The sequence below is a fragment of the Protopterus annectens genome, chromosome 2.part1 (genome assembly GCF_019279795.1).
Source record: "Protopterus annectens isolate FY-2018-M chromosome 2.part1, PAN1.0, whole genome shotgun sequence".
In the NCBI taxonomy this organism is placed as follows: domain Eukaryota; kingdom Metazoa; phylum Chordata; order Ceratodontiformes; family Protopteridae; genus Protopterus; species Protopterus annectens.
Genome location: NC_056729.1, coordinates 576,853,536 through 576,876,159, shown reverse-complemented (window position 1 = coordinate 576,876,159; position 22,624 = coordinate 576,853,536). Strand labels below are relative to the sequence as shown.

The window sequence follows — 22,624 nt, the reverse complement described above, 5'->3', positions numbered from 1 at the left end:
CACTGGACGCTAAACTCAATTCCTCATCAGGTTGTTGAAACCACACACTCAACACCCACCTCACATTGTACACAATACACACATAGACTAATGTATGCTGAGGCATGTAAAACCAATCTTCCTTAATAACAGAGATAGCTTAGACCACCCATTGTCAAAGTTATGCCTCAACAAGCCCAAAGCCACTCAGACAAAAACAGTACCTAACACCACACATACACATACTGTAACTCTCAGTCAAGCCTCAAACACTAGCCGCTTAAGCAAACACACTTCCCAGGACCCTCGTCATAGGAGATTCCATTGTAAGTCCTTCTATGTGGCACACCTCATCATAAAAGGGTTCTCATCAAGGAAAAAAGAGGTCATTGTTCCCCTCTACTTGTCACTAGACCCATTATAGAGTACAACGCCCCTTTTGGAATGTACCTCACAAGACATCTGCAGCAGCTGGAAAGGCCACAGAAGTACCTCACAAAGAGGATTACTGGCCTCAAACAAATGCCCTACACTGACCACCTCAAAAAACTCCAGCTTTACTCCATAGCATATCGCCTACTCCAAGGTCATCTCTGCCTAACATATAAAGCTATGTCAAACCCAGAACTGTTGGACATGCTACACCTAAAAAAATCCCAATCCCTCCAAGCTACATGCTCTAGGGACCTAAACCTTGTCACCACAATAAACAGGACATGCTGGAGGGATAGATTCCTGTCCCAGAGACTTCCTATACTCTGGAACAAGCTACCCATCTATGTCAAAGTTCTTCATTAACACTCTTCAAGAAAAATCTTGATAAGTGGATGGGAAATAGGAAATACACCCCGGGGATCACTTCTGTGTCTCTGCTAGACAGTGGCACAGGAAAATAACTTTCTTGGGTGGCGTAAGCTATGGTACCTTGCTGGCTAGGCTTACGTCGGCCCTTGGGCTGATAGCCTAGTACCTACCTATGAACCTATGTACTAATGTCTCACTAAACAAGAAGAAGACAAATGTTAGTTGCTTATCTGGAGCCAGCATCTGCCAAATCACACATGCACTCAAGTCATTACATCACAGGTACCAGTATGATTCCATCATAATCCATACAGGTGTAAATGACCTACAATGCTTAACTGTACCATATGACGAGAGATATTATGGAGCTTTCAGACTATCTGTCCCAGGCTCAATGAGCATTGAGCAGCATATGACCATCACCAAAGATGATGCCACAATATGAGCAAATACGATTGATTTTTAGAACTGGCTGCCTGTATGGTGACATTCTAAAGAGATCAGCTTGGGAGGACAAGGTTAACAGACAACGTTGCTTTACCAAGGATGGTGTCCACCTTCCCCCTCTAGGCTTTTGAATACTGGCTAAAACTTTATCCACCCCCACCCCATACTGCCTTTTTTTGCAATGCCAAATTGACAAACCTACCTACATAGCAAAATCAACTCAAATGAAACTCAAGGTGTTACTGCTCAATGCCAGCAGCCTAAATAAAAATAAAATAAAAAAAAAAAAACTACACTCCCACCAAGCCCTCCTCACACTTGAGAATATAGACATCTGTGCAGTTATTGAGATATAGTTTAAAGCAGCAGAGTACCCTTGGCAGTGCAAAGTATCAGTGCTTTCCACACTTTTAGACCAGTCGCTGCACAGACAAGGGCTAAAGGTGGAGGTGTCTCGATATACATCAATAACAAGCATACCTCTAGGGTGGTCAAACAGGATGGTGTGCTGAGTGCTTCCACATGCAGATCACCATAGGGAAAATCCTGTACCATATCCTAACCAACTATAGGACACCCTCCATGTCAAAAGAAACTCACAATGCATACTTGGACCTACTGAAGACACTCATCATCCAAACTAACACCTTATTCATGGAAGACTTTAATTACCAGTCTATATACTGGGAATTCTGCATTGCTTTAAATCTACACGTGGACAGATTCCTGGATTTTGTAAACAAACATCCTTGGTCAGACAGTGAATTCACCTGCTACAGGGCCCAACATACTTGACCTTGTGCTTACAAATGTGGGAGAATGCTACACCCCCACTAATGCGTCATCCTCCCTGGGAAGGTGCAACTATAAAGCTGTCTCATTTGAAATCAAAATCAACTCTGCAATCCCATTAAAATTAGTAAGAGGAACTCTTCTAATTATTAGGTGATGGTTTGTTAGAATTCAATGCCCATCCAGACCCTGAGAACACAGCAGGCTATGCTGATTTGGTCTCAGAACTCTATACAGCCATTTCACTGACTGCCCAGAGGCTGCTGTACCTACCAGAAGTAAGCCCAGAACTAGCCCTAGAAACAACCCACCCTGGTGGCATCCAAATTTAATAGGATATACAATAAAAGGAAAAAAATATGGCAGAAATCAGGAAGGGTTATTCATATAAAAACAAATATTCTCTCATCAAATGAAATAGGCAACTAAGAGGGATAATTAGGTGAAGCAAAACCAACTATGAGGTTAAGATAGCTTCTCAAGTGAAAGACAACCATATGGTCTTCTTTAGCTATGTCAGAAATCTCAAAGGCAGCACTCAGCAATGTGCATAACTGCTGGTTAATGGTGTCACATTCACCGGATATGATATGGTGATATAGCAAACCTCTTAACAAACTAATTCAGTTTCAAATTTACCTCTTCTCACACACAACCATCCCCAAAAAATACTCTCAAGCATAATGCCTCCAACTATAAGAATGGAAAATGTACAGACTGTGCTCATTAAAGCCAATAACATGGCCTCAATGGGCCCCAATAACATCCCAGGATGCCAAATGACAAATCTAAAGTATGACTCAAAAGGACCCCCTAGATTCATTATTTAATTACAGTCTTAAAACAGGCTTTGTCCCACATGAGTGAAGGGCTGTGACAGTCATCCCCTTCATAAAGGAGAACCAACAACAAATCCTGAAAGCTACAGACCCAGTGGTCTGACTAGTCTTATTTGCAAAGACAATGAAGAATTATCTTAGAAATTATCAACAATGACATAGGAGACTTCCAGAGACTGGCTCCATCTCAATTTGATTTCATCAAAGGAAGGCCATGCTTTCTGTATCTGGAGAACTTCTTTGAAAAGGTTACTAAGGCAATGGATGATGGTAAAACTGTGCATATTGCCTACTTAGATCTGGCTAAAGCATTTGGTACAATACCACACCTCAGTCATTGTCAAGGAACTTATGGAACCAGCCATAACTCCCTTGTCTCCACTCTATTTAATCCTCGCACCTTACAAAACACAACCCTGCACTCGATAAGACTCCTCAACAAATTTCCCATGACTTCAACACCCATTTTATCACTACCATTCAAAAGCTAATCAAAGACTCATCAACAAACATAAACTTAAACTCCCAGTATACAACTAATTCCTTACTTGATAACAACAAACTCCCTTCCCCAGACATATCTAGCAATACTACCACAACTCCTTCCTTTGCTATTCAGCCTGTACCCAAATCTCTTATACTTAAAAGCCTAACCAACTCAAACCCTGCTCTCTTTCCAATGATAATCTTCCCCCAGAGTATCTACAACTAGCTGGAAATGCGATTGCATACCCAATTAGCATTCTTATGAATTGCGCCATCTCAGAATGTTATGTCCCCATTTGTAAAAAAAAATCTATTATAACTCCATTAATAAAGGTGGAAATTCCCATAATCTCTTTAACTTTCACCCTCTCTCTATACTCTCTCTGCTATGTGTACAGCCACGACTACTTAAATACTTCTCTGATAATGATCTACTTGCCCCTACCCAACTAGGGTTCTGTCCAAGTCACAACACTATCACAGCCCTTTTCTCATTCACTGATACTATCAACAAAGCCTTAAAAGTTGGTCATCCTACTTCAGCAATCTTACTGGATCCAAGACTTTCGACACAGTATCACATACTAAATTACTAAACCAACTATTGAAACTAGGATGTTCCCTCAAATCTCTCAGCTGGTTTACCTCTTACCTAAACAATAGGGAACAATCAGTCAGATGGCACAATGTACAATCTGTTTATCAGGCAAACAGCATAGGAGTACCACAAGGATCCATTCTAGGGCCACTACTCTTTAATACCTTCATCAATAATTTTCAAAAAGCTTCCCAACAAGGTAGTCTCATCCAATATGCCAATGATTCTACAATAATATCTACCTCTGACAATTTCTCAAAATATGTACAGTTACAGACATTGCATTCACAATAATAGAAACCTGGTTAAATAATCCACAGCTGTTGTTAAACCCCCCAAAAAACAAACTTTTACTATTCTCTACAAAACCACAAGATATAGATTTCAAAATCATTTTAAAAGATAGTACAGAAATTGAAATAGTGACAACAGCAAAATTGCTAGGCGTGACAATCGATGACAAACTCACTTTTGAGCCACATATTCTCAATGCAAAAAAGAAAACATACTTTAAGCTAGGCAAACTTTATCATCATAAACTCTACCTAGACTACCTGGAAATTCCATTTTTACTAACCATCACTCATCCCTTAGCAATAAACTACAATCCTGCTATTACAAAATTGCTAAATGTGCCTTAGGAAAGCCTAGCCACTCACACCATTGCCAACTAATTTCAGAATTGAACTGGCTCAAGTTTTCCCACTATCTCAATTATACCCAACTAACTCTAATCCACAATCTTATTTTTAAACCCAACACCTGCCCAGCACTCTGCTCCATCCTACAATCTTATACTCCTACAGAAGACTTAGTTCCTCAAGCAAACAGCTTTTAAACATAACAAGACGTCTGCAACAACTGGAAAGGCCGCAGAAATACCTCACTAAAAGAATCACAGGCCTAAAGCAGATGCCCTATGCTGACCATCTAAAAAAACTCCAGCTGTACTCTGTCGCATATCATCTACTCAGAGGCTATTTCTGCTTAACATACAAGGCCATGTCAAACCCAGAGCTGTTGGACATGCTACACTTAAAGAAATCCCAATCCCTCAGAGCCACACGCTCCAGGGATCTAAACCTTGTCATCACAATGAACAAAACATGCTGGAGGGATAGGTCCCTGACCCAGAGACTCCCCAGACTCTGGAATAGACTGCCCATACCTGTCAAGCAGAGCGCCTCTTTGGCCCTCTTCAAAAGGAACCTTGATGATTGGATGGGAGATAGGAAATTCACCCTGGGGGTCACGTCAGTCACCCTGCTAGACAGTAGTCCAGGGAAGTAAATACTGTGGGAAGAAATAGCTAGGGAATTGTTATGGCTAGGCTTGTATAGGCCCTAGGGGCCGATAGCCAGTTCACACAGCCTACCTTGACCTAGCAAAAGCGTTCGACACAATACCCCACTCGGGCATCATAGAAAAGCTCACCAGCTTAGATGTAAACCCATATGTCACAAGATGGGTTGCAAACTGGCTCAAGGACAGAACCCACAGCGTTAGAGTTGCTGGTGCCATGTCAGACTCTAAGCCGTCGTGTCCCACAGGGCTCAGTCCTGGGCCCCCTCTTGTTCGGCATTTATTTTTCTGAAGTGCAGGCAAACATAGGGGGATTGTGGCTGACAAAATTTGCAGATGACTGCAAACTGGGCACCATAATTGACACTCCATCAGACACAGACATCCTCCAGCGAGGTCTCATAGAAATGGATAACTGGTGCCAGAGCCATGGCCTTAAGCTAAATGCCAAAAAATGTATAGTCATACCTTTTGGGGAAAACAAGGTAACCCCTAATTACCACTTAGGTGGTAATCCATTAAACACGGAAGAAGTTATCAGGGACCTGGGGACCCATGTTGACAGTAACCTCTCTTTTGACACTCACATTGCCAAAGTGGTTAGGAAGACCTTCTACATTGCCCACCTGATCATGAAGCGATTCACATCCAGATCAGGAAAGGTCATTGTACCCCTGTACTCTTCACTTATCAGACCAAGGATTGAGTACAACGCCCCATTCGGAATGTACCTTACCCGACACCTGCAGCAGTTGGAAAGACCCCAAAAGTTCTTCACCAAAAGGATAAAGGGGCTCAAACATATGTCATACGCTGCCCGACTGAAGAAACTCCAGCTCTATTCAGTCGCATACCATCTGCTCAGAGGTGATCTGTGCCTGACATACAAGGCCATGTCCAACCCGGAATTAATGGACATGCTCCACCTCAAAAAATCCAAATCCACCAGAGCCACGAGAGCAAGAGACTTAAACCTCAACACGGATATAAATAGGACGTGCTGGAGGGACAGATTCATCACCCAGAGACTCCCTACACTATGGAACAGAATCCCAGTCCATGTGAGGCAGAGCCCCTCACTGACTCTGTTCAAGAGAAATCTTGACGAGTGGATGGGAGATCGAATCATCTCTGTGTCACTGCTGGACAGAGGCACAGCAAACTAATGGGTATAGTATTCTCATCCTAAGGGGTGGTGAAAGCCACACACACTCTGGCTAGGCTTATAAATGCCCTAGGGCAGTTAGCCTAGTATGAACCTATGAACTTATAGCCGAGTACCAACCTATGAACCTATAACCAAACCCAACATAAGAGCTGGACAACACCTGTACTCCCATACCTTACCCTCCCACATAACTCAAACTGACTGCATAAAAACCTTTAAATCATCACTAAAAAGCCATTATCTCAATAACCCTTCTTGTCCCTGCAAAACAAACAGGCCACCTTAAAACTGACCCTTTTTAATTCATGTATGTGAAATGTCATGCAGCATGTTTTATACTGAAAAGGAATTGAACTTCTGTCTGTACACAGCTGTGTGAATTTGTTCTAACACCCACTATGAATGGTACTGTTGCATATCTCTACTTTTTATATATGTAACTTCTTCTGCCTTGTATATTGCGATACTAAGTCTTTTAATAATGTAAACTTTGTATTGTACTGTTATCATTGTTGTTAAATTTGTGTACATCTGTAATACCTTGTGGAGCTTTTCTCCTCGGGCCTCCACTGAAAATGGATTACAGACAAAGTGGACTTTCCCGTCAACAAATTTCAATAAATAAATAAATAATAAATACATATATATAACATGTTGTATAGCTAGCTGGCTCACTGTTAGGACCCAGGAGGTTAGAATTGTTGAGGCCACCTCCACAGAGAAGCCCGCCACTAGTGAAGTCCCCAGGATTCGGTGCTAGGTCTTCTCCTCTTTGGCATCTGCTTCTTGGATGCCAAAGGCCTCTGGTTACAAAGTTTGCAGATGACTGGAAACTGGAAGCAGTCACTGAATCCCCCCAAGATAAGAATATCCTTTAAGAAGGTCTAACACAAACAAATGCTTGGTGCCAAAGCCATGGCTTAAAAGTCAATATCCAGAAATGCATTATAGTACCTTTTGGGAAGCTGGCAACCCTGATTAAATACATCATCAATAAAACACCCCTAAAAGTTGATTCATTAGTCAGGGATCTGGGAACTCATATAGACAGCAACCTGTCCTTCACCCAACATGTGTCCAAGGTAGTAAGAACATCCTTCTATGTTGCTTAACTTATAAGCAAGGGCACAGCATCTAGGTTAAGAGAGGTCAACATACCACTATACTAGGCCATCATCAGACCCATCACAGAGTATAATGCTCCCTTTGGTATGTACCTGACCAGACACATGTAGCAAATGGAACATGAACAAAGGTTCCTTATAAACCTTATACAGGGAATAAACCCAGTATCCTACATTGATCACCTCAAACCCCCATCTCTTTAGTCAGTATCATACAGAGATCTGAGATGTGATCTTTGTCTGGCATACAAGCTATCCCTGGACCATATTCTGATGAACCTTTTGCACAACCGCAAAACAGACAGTATCAGATGTACTAGTTAAAAGACCTGCATTTTGTTTGTGACATAAATAGGGTATGTTGGAGAGACAGATATGTTTCTCACAGAATTCTCATTCTCTGGAACAGGCTCCCTATCAATTTGAAGAAGGGTTCTTCCTTATTCCTATTTAAGTGCAACCTGGACCAGTGGATGGGTAACTGTAAATTCCCATCTAGTCTGGCACCTATCTGTCTGATGGACAGATGCCATCAGTAAATTACCCCATATATAAATAAAATGCATGGGTTATATTTGGGTTGTGTGGCTAGACTTATAAGTGCTCATTAGCATAATATACACCTAGGAACCTATGAGTTTACTTCACCCAGACTATAAGACTGTACAAAACGTGTTTAATTAAAATGAGACTTTCCAAAATATATTGTTTTACATTTGCCAGTGCTGAAGTACAATCCTGATTCATCTGCCAAGTAGGAAATTTTGACCAAGAACTAAACCAAATCAAAACATTTTTTATTGAAGATCTGATTTTACAATCATTGGCATATTTACTCAGAAATCAGTTCTTATTTTTAGGAAGCAGAGCAAATACATGACTGAATAAAAATAAGCTGATTACCAGTCTTTGATGCACTCCTTTGGCTACTACTGGTAAATACTAAAAAAAAATACTGTAAATAAATATTGAAAAGTCTGACAATATACTATGACCAAACGCTACTACTTTCTTATTCATCGGCAAATCTGTAATCAATCTTATCAAATAAGAATTGAATTTATTCTTTAGAAGTTTTTAAATTTCACTGAATGGGGTTAGGAAACAAAGACTTTTGCAAACTGTAAGAATATTACATTTGCTGCTTAACCTACATCTATGGTCATTGAGACAAGGTCATAAAATACAACCAAATTCATCAGGGTCACGCTATCTTTGATGAAGCCATATTGATTTATTTCTTTTTTTTTTTCAATAATCATTTTTTATTATTTTTCACAACCATATTACAAATTCACACATTATATACAATATATACAAAATGCTTCCATTGGTTAATTTCACATATATATCAACCTCATGTATTGATCAAAGGTAGATCATTTTATTCAGTAGATACAGGATGTTGGTAAATGTTAAATAACTGTCTGCTTTCTATGTCATATTGATTTATTTCTAGGACAGCAAACTGCTGAGTTTGCTTATTCATTAAAATGACAAGACACCTCTCAAAATATTTACCCAAAACTGGTGCCGTGAGGATTGGTCTGTAAGTTTCAACATCATTGGTGTTTCCTTTTTTGTACGTGTGTTCTATGAAATACTTTCCAAGAGTCTGGAACAATGCCAATTTTAAGTGATTTATTAAAGACTGAGGACATAACAGGACTAAGTTCAACAGTGGTATTAGATAACAATACTATCAAAATACTGTCACAGCCTTTAAAAGTGTTTTTAGTTATTTTATTTAAAATTCAGGATCAATAATTGGATAATACTCACTATCAGTAATTCTATAAAAAATCAATTGACTTTTTCAGAGTTATCTAAGTGCTGTGATCTACTTATAATATTAATTTATTATCAATATTACATTTGCTATATATGTCTGAAGCAAGTTTTAATTCATACTTTGAGTAGAAACTGAAGAAATGTGCACAGACTAGGATAAATATGCTGTTGGAAAAGCAAAATCCAAATGTAAAACAAAACGACCAATGGAATAACACACTAGCTGAAGATAAAAACTTGTTTTATTATCAAACAAATAAAATAGGCAATAAATAGGTAAGCGCTTTGACTTTTGCTTAATCTGGTGTATCTTCAGCTAGTATATTATTCCATTGGTCGTTTTGTTTTACATTTAATTCATACTTTGCTTTTTCTTTTTGATCATGAACTTTAAATCTTTAGTTATTTTATTTGATTTACTTTTGCTTTTGGAATTTGAAATTATTTTCTTTTTTCTACAGTTTAATCAAAAAATATTCCCACAGAAACAAAACTTGTAATTACTGGATTTATGGCTCATAACAAATGTAGTATATTCAACACTTTTTACCAAAAAACTTTTCCATAGTCAAATAAGTTTTAAATTATTAATAGTATTTAAATTCTCTTAGTCAAAAATTTATTAATGAGTTTTTAACTCTGGGTAACTTACCATGGTATAGTGATATTTAATCATATGATGGTTGATACATGAGTTGATTGATTTTATTTTATTTTATTTATTTATTTTACATTTGTTGACCGGGCTAGTCCAGCTGGATAATTTCCATTTTCAGTGGAGGCCCGGGGAGAAAAGCTCCACAGATAAAAACAGGTTATAGAAATTAAACATTTAAGCAACAATGCTTACATATTAGTCTAGATCAAGTAATAATAAAAAAAAAACACATAGTGCTGTCTATGTATTGAGAAAGGCATTAATTCTTTACACTACAATTTTGTGAGGATGGGGTATTATTTTATTTTTTTTTTTTAAGAGAACAGTACAGTAATTAAGTCAATTGTGATAACAGAGAAAGATTGCAATTTTGAAATAGGGAGATATAATAGTAGAAGGAAGAAAGTAGTTTAGTCTGGATTAGTACAAGAGCAGAGCCAGAAGTTGTTCAGATGTGAAAGAAGTTGTTTTTAAAAAAGATGAAAGGAGCCAAGAGAGGTAATGTGTGAGGGGAGGTTATTCCATATTTTCCCTACTGAGTTGGAGAACAGGCAGTTACCTGCTGAATTTGTAATTCTAGTTGTGTTGACTTGTAGCTTTTCGGCAGATCGCAGCTGTTTCAAGTTATTGTAGGGGGTCAAGAGGTTACTGAGAGCAGGTGTTTTGAAGGTTGATATAGAATGTTATGTGTAATTAGGAGTTGTTGATAGATAAGCTTGTTAGGTAGTTCTAACCAGTGCAAGTGTTTTAAGTTTTGACAGTGGTGAGTTCTGTACTGGGATGCTGTGGCAAAATGAGCTATATTGTGGTAGGATGTAGTCAGTTTTTTCAGGTTGCTTTTAGAGAGATTGGTGTAAATAGAGGAAGCATACAGTAGGGTAGAGATAAGATGTGATTGTGCTAAGTTGGTCCGTGCTTCTGGTGTAAGGAAGGGTTTGATTCTGTACAGTGAACCAATCTTTTTGTTAACTGCTTTTATAGTGTTATTGATGTGACAATCATAGTTAAGATTATTATCAATAGTAACACCAAGCAGTTTGGTAGTAGAGTCTGGGGAGATTAGGGAATTGTCACTTGCAGTAATAGTAAAGTTTAGTTGAGAAGATTTGTGGGTCGGTGAGAATAGTAATAGTTTTGTTTTCTTGGAGTTGAGGAGAAGACATCTTTTTGAGAACCACTGTTCGACAGTAGAAAAGGTAGATTGTGTGAGTGACTGGAGTTCAGATTGGGTGGAAGCTGTGCAAATAATGGTAGAATCATCTGCATATTGTATACAGGTAGTGTTTTGTATAGATGATTGAAGATCATTAATAAAGATGGAGAATAAGAGTGGACCTAATATTGATCCTTGAGGTACTCCTAAAGAGATAGGTAGTAGAGCAGATAGAGAATTTTTCCAGAGTACTGCTTGTTGTCGGTTTTCAAGATAGGATGAGAACCAGGTTAAGGAAGAGAAATCCAAGGCAAGGGATTTTAATATGTGTAGAAGAAGTGTATGGTTGACCATGTCGAAGGCCTTTGACAGGTCTAGGAAAAGAGAAGAGGTTAGTTTGTTGTTACGGTTACAGTTGATGGTGTTGGTAAAAGAAAGTAGTGTAGTGGTAGTACTATGTGAGGGTCTAAATCCATGTTGAGTGTTTGCTAGTAAGTTGTTATGAAGGAGATGGTTAAGTAGTTGTTTGTGTATACATTTTTCCATGATTTTAGCTAGTGGAGATAATAGTGCTATAGGGCGGAAGTTAGAAAGGTCAGTGGATTTGCCTCCTTTGTGTAAAGGTATGATGTGTGATATCTTCCAGATTGCCGGAAAAGTACTTTCTTTTATGGATCTGTTTATTAGGATAGAAACAGGGTAGGTTGATCTTCCAAAGCAGCAGAGTTATCAGAAAAAAATGATGGCTAATAAGTAAATCCCTTATATGATCCAACTTATTAGTGGAAACTATCCAGTGAATTATTGCATCAAGGTTTACTTGCAAGTAATTAAAGATTTTCAAATAAGATTATATAAATTATATATATTTGTAAGAATTATTTCAGCAGCAAGAGGTGACCAGTCAATAGTAGCATAATTACTAAGTCTGAATAGTACAGTTCTAGAATTTCAAAAAATTATTAGTTTTTGAAAGTTTGTTTTTCGTCCATGGATTGAAAAAACCTAAAAGATTTTAATATGTTCAGATATTTTCTGCAGACAAAGTCATAGCACATAGCAGCTTAAGAGCAAGTTCTAATAAACAAGCATGTGAATGCCCTGAATGCAATCTTCCCAATAAATAATTAGTTTCATATTATAAACTGCACAAAGTTGTCGCACTGGTAAATTTGTGGTCCTTGTTTATTTATTTATTTGGCATTTGTTTAGTGAGAAAGTCCGACTGGGTCTTGAGGTACCCATTTTTCAGTAGAGGGCCAGGGAGGAAATTCCAGATACATATGGTTAACAGAATGAAAAACTAGACAGACATAAGAAAGTCATAACATCCAAGCACTTAACAGACATAATAAAGTCATAACATTTGTAGAATAGTGTGTGTTGTACCTTTAAGATGCATCTCAAGGACAGCACATGCATATTAACAGGAAGCATGTGCTAGCTTCAATGCCATTTTGACAGTGCAGCCAGCGAGTGGGCATGTAATGGTGTATTAGCTAGTGTGTTTACAAGTTTATTTAAGTTAAAGTTATTAAGCCTCAATCCTGATGTGTTTGTAAATAATAAAGCTGCTTGAACAGAACCAACAGATGTTTGTCTGTTTTATCCTGACCAGACGAGTGACATGGGTTAGAACCAGGATTCCGGAGGCCATTTTTCAGAGCTATGAGGTGCAGAGTTAGCAGTGAAGGTAAACTAAGAGAACTGAACACAAAAAAGGGCCAGAATTGAACTAAAGATAAGGTAATGAAAACTTGCACAAACGATGTATTTATTTAAAAAGATAAAACAGCATTACAAGGGCACAGACTGCATTATTAAGCAAGCAAGAGGCACAAAACATTTATTAATTAAACGGAATGTTTAAAATTAAGATATTTGATAAAATGATTAACAGAAAAGCACATAAGGGGGTTGGAATTACCTCAGAATTGCAAAACAAGCATGTTTACGGCAAAAACAAGCATTCTAAGGTGTTTATTGTGTGCAAAGTGCAACTATTTTGTAAAGTGCAGTCAAAATACAGCCATTTCAAAAAGTTTCTTGTGCTGGGTGTGTCTATTCACAGAGTGCTGCCATTGCAGAGCATCTCTTACACTATACAGAGTTATTTAGCAAAGTGCAACCATTTTCGGAAAGTTGCAGTGTGCTGTGTACTGTTTATTCACAAAGTGCAATTACTTCAAAATGTTTTTTACTCTGAGCTTCTTCTGCCCAGTTTATTTGCACAGTGCAGTTGTTTTGAAATATTTCTTACACTGATAAGATGTGATTTCTTACTTATTTTGCAAAGTTCAGTTATTCAGAGGCTTGTAGTGCTGTTGGGAATATTTACAAGTACTGGCATAAATTTCTGGCATAGGAATAGGTGTGTGTATTCGTGCATACTTGCAAAAGCCTTCCCTGGTATGTGAGAATATAGAAGAGGCATTTTGCAGACCAGGTCCACTTGTATTTGATCAGAGTATTGCAGAGAACTGGAGAATATTTGAGCAAGAGTACAATATGTTTATACAAGCAGCTTATTCTGACAAAGATGCATGCACCAGGGCATTCATTTTGATAAACTTAGCTTGGTCAGAGGCCATTGTGAAAGAGTGTTCATTTGTGTATGAACCTGCAATATATGTAGGAGAAGGGGAAAACTGTCATATTGTTGTACAGGCTGAATCAAGGGAAGACCCCAAGTGTTTGAAATGTAAATTCAGGGAAATGCACAACTCCCAGACAAATGTACCAGTAGAGACACATTTGTTTTACACAAGTGATCAAAAAACAGGAGAAACTTTTGCAGCTTATATTATTGACCTGAGGAACAAAGCTAAAATGTGTAGGATTGGTGACTTAAAAGATGATTTAATAAAGGACAGGCTTGTGTGTGGTATTAATAGTGGTGCCATGAGAAAGATTTTGCTTCATGACAGTGATTTAATGCTGAACAAAGCTAGTGAGATTTGTCAAATCCATGAAGTTACAGAAAGGCACACAATTATGCTTGCAAGTGATAAGAGCATGGTTTCAGCTGGATCCAGAGCAAATGCAGACAGCATGCAACACGTGGCTAGCAGAAGCAGACCTAAGCACATGGTAGCTGTAACCCCTGCTGGTGTGAGGCATAAAACCCGTAGTTTTCCAGCAAGTTCTAAGACTAGTTCAGTGAAAAGGACATGCTCAGTGCAGCACAAGGATGAGTCAGCAAAACCCAAATTAAGCTTTATGGTTAACTGTCACAATTGTGGTGCCAATCATGAGTCTAAAAGAGAAAAGTGTTAAGCATTTGGTTAGCAATGCCACAAGCATAAAAAATGGAACTATTTTCAAAAGATTTACAAATCAAGTAAACCTCACACAGTTGTAAAGGAGGCTTACTCAAAAAAGCAAGTTGATCATATAAAGAACTGCAACCCTACTTTCTATGTGGATGGTGTATCAGTGATTGGTGAAAGGCTGATGCAGTAAATTTACTGGTAAAGAATGAAATGTTTTGTACTGTCTAGATCAATGGCAAATCTACAGATCTCAAAGCAGACACTGGTTCAAAGTGTAATGTTATCTCAGCAGACATTTTTGCTAAGGTGAGAGTTGGTGAGTAACTTAATGTGGTCAGTTATGCAAAACATGTTGCTTATTGAGGTGAAGAAATTCAAACCGAAGGCTCAGTAGTGCTTTCATGCCATTTAGCTAGGAACTGCTATGGCTTACTATTTTATGTAGTCCAAAGACCTGTGCAGTCATTATTGGGTATCAGAGACAATTTGAGAATGAATCTGCTTACCTTTACCAAAGAATTTCATCATATAAGCACATACTCTAGTCCTAATTTTACTGAAGCTATTTTCTCAGAGTATGCTTATGTTTTCAATGACAAGTTAAGCAACCTTCCAGTTGTGTATTCTATGAAGTTAGACCCAGCGGTCAGACCAGCAAGAAAAGTTCCGATAGCTATGCAGAACAAAGTCAAAGCTCAGTTGGATAAAATGGTGCAGCAAGGTGTAATTTGTCCAGTTACAGAACCAACTGAATTGGTGTCATCTATGGTTGCAACCCACAAAAAAGGCTCAGCCAAAATCAGAATATACATTGATCCAAGAGAGCTGAACAAAGCATTAATGAGATTGCATCACCCTATGCATACAGTCAAGGAACTCACAGCCCTAATACTAAATGCCAATGGTTTTTCTGTCTTGGATGCACAAAGTTCATTTTGGCAAGTGATGCCTGATCACAGATCTTCACTACTGACTACTTTCAGTTCCCCATTTGGAAGATATAGGTTCCTCAGGATGCCATTTGAAATAAATACTGCAAGTGAAGTCTTTCAGCATGCAGTGGAGCAAAGGATTTTTCAGGTTATCCTTGTGCCATAATAATAGAGGATTTATTGGTTGGAGGCAATGGTGAAGCAGAGCATGACAGAAACCTCAAGAAAGTTCTAGACAGAGCATGTGAAGTGAACTTGAAGCTCAATCCTCTGAAGCGCAAAGTCATATTACCAGAAGTTACATATGTAGGTCACTTATTTACAAGCACTGGCTTGTGACCAGACCTGTCCAAGCAAGCAGCCATTCTAGAGATGCCAGCACCAGATAATGTTTAAGCTGTACAATGTTTTCTTGGTGTTGCCAGCACCACATAATATTCAAGCTCTACAATGTTTATTTGGTACGGTCAATTATTTAGGCAAGTTTATACCAGACTTCAATGAGTTGACAGTGACTTTGAGAGAGCTGAGGCACAAAATGTTACATGGTCTTGACTGCAACAGCACCAGAGAGCACTGGAATACCTTAAGCAGAAAATTGCCCCCCTCCCCCACCTACATTAAGATACTATGATGTCAATAAACCAGTAACTCTTTCCTGTGATGCTTCAGAATTTGGTCTTGGCACAGTTATTCTTCAAGATGGCAGACCAGTAGCATGTGCATCCAGAACAGAACTCTTACCCAAACTGAAATGCAATATGCTCAAATTGAGAAAGAACTTTTGCCAATAGTATTTGCATGTTGAAAGTTTCATGATTTTATTTATGATCGAGATATTCAGATTGAAACTGATCACCAACCTCTAGTCACTATTTTAAATAAGCCTATGCATTCAGCTCTAGTGAGATTACAAAGAATGATGCTCAAATTGCAAAAGTACAACTTCAAAATGGTCTATACAAAAGGCAAACTTTTTTATCTGGCTGATACCTTATCCAGATTGCCCAGAAATACTAGGGAACAACTTAATGCAGAGAATTTTGACTTTGTCATGGAAGTGTGTAATTTTTCTACCACAAGACTTGATGAGCTGACAGATCATATAAAGACTGATCCAATTTTGCAAAAGCTCAACCACTACATTAATGCTGGATGGCTGGCAAAGCAAGCTAGTGTACCACCTGAAGTGCAAACTTATTTTTCTTACAGAGATGAAATGTTGATGGAAGATGGCATTTTTTTCAAAGGTCTGTTGTTCTCACTTCCTTACAATGTGAATATATTCAGATTTTGCATTGTGGTCACCCAGGTTCCGAATCTGCCAAAAGAAGGGCAAGAGGACTAGTATTTTGGCCTTCTCTAGCTAAAGAAATTGATAAAGTACTTTCTTCTTGTTCAGTATACAATAGGACTAAACTGCATTTGCAAAAAGAACCACTTCAGATAAGTCAAGTTCCTGAACTAGCCACTGATATACTCGTGTGGAACAATCAGCATTGCTTAGTGTTGGTAGACTCTTATTCAAAGTGGTTTGAGATCGATTTACTACCTAACCTAACATCCACTGCTGTTATCACCAAGTTGAAATGTCATTTCTCAGTCCATGGCAGTCCACACAAAGTTATTTCTGACAATGGTACCCAATTTACCAGTCAGTTGTTTCAGAAATTTGCAAGGGAATGGGACTTTTGTATGTTAGTCCAGAATACCCGCAGTCAAATGGACTGAATGTGCAGTACAGAGTGCAAAGCAATTACTAGAGAAGTCAAAGTGCGATAATGCCAATGTCTTTTTGAATTTACTCAATCTCAGAAACATACCCCATGATGATATACTTGGCTTGCCTGCTCAGACAGTTCTGTCTAGGCAAATCAGAACAACATTGCCTATCAGTTCCAGTTTGTTGGGACCTAAAGCAAAGAATAGACTCCCTCTCCATGTCAAGCTGAGTACCTCTTTACCCCTTTTTAAGCACAACCTGCATAACTGGATGGGAAATGCAAAATACATCCCTGGGATTCCACCCGTGTCACTGCTGGACAGGGGCATCAGGTGCTGGTTTGTCTATGCATGGGCTAAACTCTTAGCTAGGCTTATAAGGGCCTCAGGGCCAATGGCCTAGTAACTTCCTATGATTCTATGAACAACAGAACAATCAAGAACCCAACTATATAGAAAGCATTCTTTCCAGAAGTCCAGCTATGACAAATTGAGCAGATTTCTTCGTCCGTTGAAAGGAGAGACAGTGAGTATACAAACGGTGAAAGGTTTTGAACAGATTAATCAAGTAACAGGTATATGTTCTGAGCCAAGATCCTAGTTTGTAGAATCTGAGGGTGTCGAGTACAGGAGAAATTGCAGACATCTTCTTCCTGTATCAGAATCTAAACTGCAGCATTGTTCCTGTGATACAAACTCTAGATCTCAGAGATATCCAGATAATGTTCCTGTTGCAGAACAAGTCTTAACTTCTACTTCTGTTCCTGATGATGTTCCTGATGTCCCCAAAGTTGAACATTCAGCAGAGACAGTCCCAGTTGCTAGCCCTAATTCTAATTTTTATGTCACATGATTTGGCCATATTTCCAGACCTAGTGTGAAAGACACAGCAACCTGGACATAATTGCCTATATATATATTTGGTTGTGTATAACTGCATGTCAAATAAATATTTGTATCAATTGCATGTCAATTAATGTTGTCAATATTGCATGACTCATTTCTCAAAGAGGGAGGATGTAGAATAGTGTGTGTGTTGTACCTTTAAGAAGCCTTTCAAGGACATCACATGCTAGCTTCAGTGCCATTTTGAGAGTGCAGCCAGAGAGTGAGCATGTATAAGTGTAGTAGCTAGTCTGTTTACAAGTATATTTAAATTAACTTTATTAAGCCTCAATCCTGATGTGTTTGTGCATAATAAAGCTGCTTGAACAGAACCTACAGAAGTTCATCTGTTTTATCCTGACCAGATGAGCGACAACATTCAAGCACAAAATAAGCACAACATTTGAAAAACTACACATTAGTTTCAAAGAATTAAAACTCAACAGCCATAATAAATTCATTGTGTTACAGGAAGATGTAGCATTAGTTACATAACAGATGACTATTGTAATGATTATTAATATTCTAGAGGTCATAAAATATGGTAACAGATTATATGGGTGACCATAGAATCATTCCATCTAGGGGATGGAATGATCTCGCTGCAAACGATATCAATTGAATTTGTCTCCAGATATTCCACAATTTGCAGCATTGCACTTTTCATGTGATTGCATATAAATCATTTACTCCCCACAAGAATTATTATACTGTATGCTTGTAGTTTTGCTTTCATAAAAATTATATTACGTAAGTTATGTATATCAAATAATTTTCATTCTGGTAAGGAAGACACAGTGATTGTATGTCACACAATTTTCTAGTTTTCAATTTTAACAACGAATCACCAATAATACCTCATTTATATGACCCCCAAAACATTCTGAATCAGAATACTGGAATATCACAATCAGAGAAGAAGAAGTAAGCCAAGAAGGGATAAATAGCAAAACTATGGATAATAATAAAGTAAATCACCTTATCAAAACAAAAGAAAAATATCTACAGTAAGCAGCTTTGTCTCCATTTTCAGTTCTATTTTCACATAAATCATTATTTTATGTGAAAATAAGAACAGGGCACACCTGTATAGCTACCAATGTTTTCATGAAAAATGTGGAGCAGAGTGCTGATAGTGCATTCTATTTTGCAACACTATCCATGATCTTTAAAATTCACAAAATGAAAAACAGGTTTTTAAAACACTTAGTACTTGCTATAAGGTATATGAAATGATAAATGGCAAAATAACAATAAACTGAGAGCAACACTTTTCAACAGTTTAGAATATAAATTAATTTTCACTTTTTATCCCAACTACACACAGCTGTAAATACATATAACAGTAACTTGTGTATTTTCAGTACAGATCTTGGACTACAGACATCAGAAATATAGTAAAACAAATGACCAAAAAAATCCTAAATATTGGTTCCCCAGGAACTCAGAATGAGTAACAGTAATGTTTGTTCTGTGGTAAGTAAGTACTGCATAAGTTCTACCCCTTCCATAAAACCAGAAAATACAGAATGTATCAATGTTTAAACATACAACAAAAACTAAGTTAAGACTATGCTGAATAAGTAGGCTGCAAGTAAACTGACCTTTTGGTTATTTGCAGAAATTTTTCCAAACTGTGCTATAATCCAGAAAGAAAAATATTATCTTAGCATTAATGCAAGACTTGGCCAACAACTCTATGTACATTTGCTTGAACATGGGTGAATTTTAATGCATAGGACAGCTGCTGATTGGCTGACCAAGATGTCAATTAGTTAACTGTAAAGAATGCTGCTCCTGGTCCTTTTACAAAGATGGGGAGTGTACCAAAATAAAAACAAAACTACATCACCTCAAGTTTTCCAAAGAAAAAGTGAGAGATGACACAAATAAATGTAAAAACAGCTCCTTCATTCACAAACAACTGATGTAATATGAATACTCATATATGAGTAGGGTTGTAATGTATATGTTTGTTCTTCTTTCGGCTTTTCCCAGTTAGGGGTCACCACAGCGGAACTGCGGTCTGCTAATGATTGGCAGTATATTTTTACAGTGCCGAGGTGCCAGCTCAAAGCCCAACCTTCAATGAAGGCATGCCCATTCACGCATATCTTTCGAACACCACTCGACCGCAGGGAGGACATGCAGACTCCACACAGAAGGTGCTTCAGCCAAGAATCGAACAGGAGAACCTCTTGCTGTGAGGTGACAATGCTACCGCTGTACCACCGCAGCATAGGGTTGTAATGTATATGAGAGCTGATAATTGGCCGATTAAACTGTCAACCAATTAACCATACAGAATGGATTCCTGAAATCTTTACAAAGATGTGGGAATGCACCCAAATAAAAACAGAGTCAAGATCTTAAAATAAAAATGGGGGCATAAATAAATGTAAAACAAATGTAGAAACAAATTTGTGAATTGTATTGTATCACCTAACTTGTTGGGGAGGGCAACGTCACCCACTTTAAACAGTGAGGTGGCCTTTAATACTCACAATAAGAAAAATTTCTCCATTGGCTTTACTTCTCCTTTTAACATGAACTCTGGGTCTTTGTGTTCAATCATTCGTAAAAATTGGTATTTTATCATAAATGCCGGGTTACATGAAAAGTTAGGCAATTTACATTTAAAAGAGGACTGTAATAAACTAACTGATTTTATGGTTAGACAAAAAGGGACTTCCAGTTGTGGCTGTTGTAATTGGTGTTCTTACTTACGTGTGGGAAATTCTTTCTCCATTGGTGAGAGGAAGTATGCAATTAACCACAAAATAAATTGTAACACTAAGTCTATTGTGTATGTGGCAACATATTTATTATTAAGAATAAGAGGAGCCCTCTCTAATGAGTAATATGTTAAATTTGACATCTTAGATGCCTTGACTGAATGATAGCACTGTAGTTAACCATCAAATCAATGTAGAACTTGAATAGTAACATGGTGTCCCCTTTTTGAAGTACACACATATTGTTGATTTAACTAGGTAGTAGTTTGTATTTGTTTACTTGTTTTAATGCACTTCTGACACTTTTGTTTTGTTTTTTTCTTGAGTTAAATATATACATATATAAATAAAGAAAGAAAGAAACAAACAAACAACAAAAAGAACACTTTCTTCTAAAAACAGGTAAAAAATGTATCTCCTCTGCTTACTATTACAGTCTTGAATCCCATAGTATTGAAATCCATAGTCCTAAGACCATAATACTGAAACACCAAAATGCTGAACACTGCAACATCAAACTCCTGGACTTACCCTCTGCAGGACACATTTTAGCACTTGTTCATGGGTCCACACCCTTAGAGAACCCATGTTAGTATGTGTTTCTGGGTTCACATTAGTAGGGGGATTCGGTATTCAAGATCTTTAGACATTGCAATCTTCAGTGTTTTGATCTTTTGATATTATGGCTTCAGGATTATGGATTTCAACGCTGTGGGCTTCAAGACTGTGATAATAAACCTATCTGCTCATGTGCAGGTGGATTTTAATGCGCAAAACAGCTGCTAACTGGCTGAGTAATATGACAATCACAACCATATAGAACTGTTTCCCACATTAGTTTTCTTTACCAATGAGCCCTTGGTCCTCAAATGTTAGACAATCATAGTGGTGCTCTAATAAGCTTTATGGGGGTCATATATTATTGCATAGTATAGGCGGATAACATAAAACTGCTCTTTATTCAAAGTTAACATTTCACAGAGCTCTGTAAAATCAATATTTACTCAATTACTCTAGCAGAAAGTACAAGTAAAAAGTATGAAAGGCAGCTTTACAAACCCTGATATAATGCAAATAAAAATATATAATTAAAGTTTTCCTGTTGATGTTTACACAAATGAATTTAATGGTATCCCTCATTCAGGCAAAATAAGAGATTTTGATGACACAGATGTTAATGAAATCATTATTATTTGTAATCTAAGATATAATCTCTACTGACTTCTAAAGGTTTTTCAAGATGGCAGTTTTTGAAAGAGAAGAAATTCTATTGCTCATTTAGTCTGATAGTCTGGTGTTCAGATTTAAGGTTATGACTGATGTACCTGTAGTCCTATAGTTTGATACATGCACCCTCCAATTATTTACTATGTCATCAAAAAAATGACACTTAGCTACAGAATGCCCTGTGCTGAGTGGGTCAATGTGGATAAGCACTCTTTTGTTTGTGTCTTTTGGCTTTTTCCCAGTTAGGGGTCGCCACAGCGGAACTCCGGTCCGCTAATGATTGGCAGTTGAGTTTTACATAATGGTTTGCCGGGCCTAATGCACAACCTTCAACGAAGGAACGCCCATTCATGCATGTCGCCACACAGAAGACGCTCTAACTGAGGATTGAACGGGCAACGTCTAACTGTGAGGCGACAATGCACTCTACACTAGTTAATAGACTATCATATGACAAACACATGCATGCATACACACACAGAGACAGACACACACACACAGACACACACATATGCACATGAACTCATTCATTTGATAGGTCTTATTTATATTCACTTGATATTCCTTATTTACAATTATTACATGTTGCAGTGTACTCTGATGTTATGCAAAGCAGAAATGTTCAGCCTGACTTTAATATATAGAGTCTCTGTGTGGAAGTACTAATCAATGAATTTGGGATACATCACATCGTTGGATAGCAACTCAAC

At 37.8% G+C, this 22,624-nt stretch overlaps 1 protein-coding gene across 2 annotated transcripts in view; it reads right to left on the bottom strand.

The window, feature by feature from the left end:
- Positions 1-22,624, bottom strand: part of EPHX2 (epoxide hydrolase 2) — a 3,146,492-nt gene that overhangs the window by 1,551,250 nt on the left and 1,572,618 nt on the right. The gene's annotated exons all lie outside the window — the stretch shown is intronic.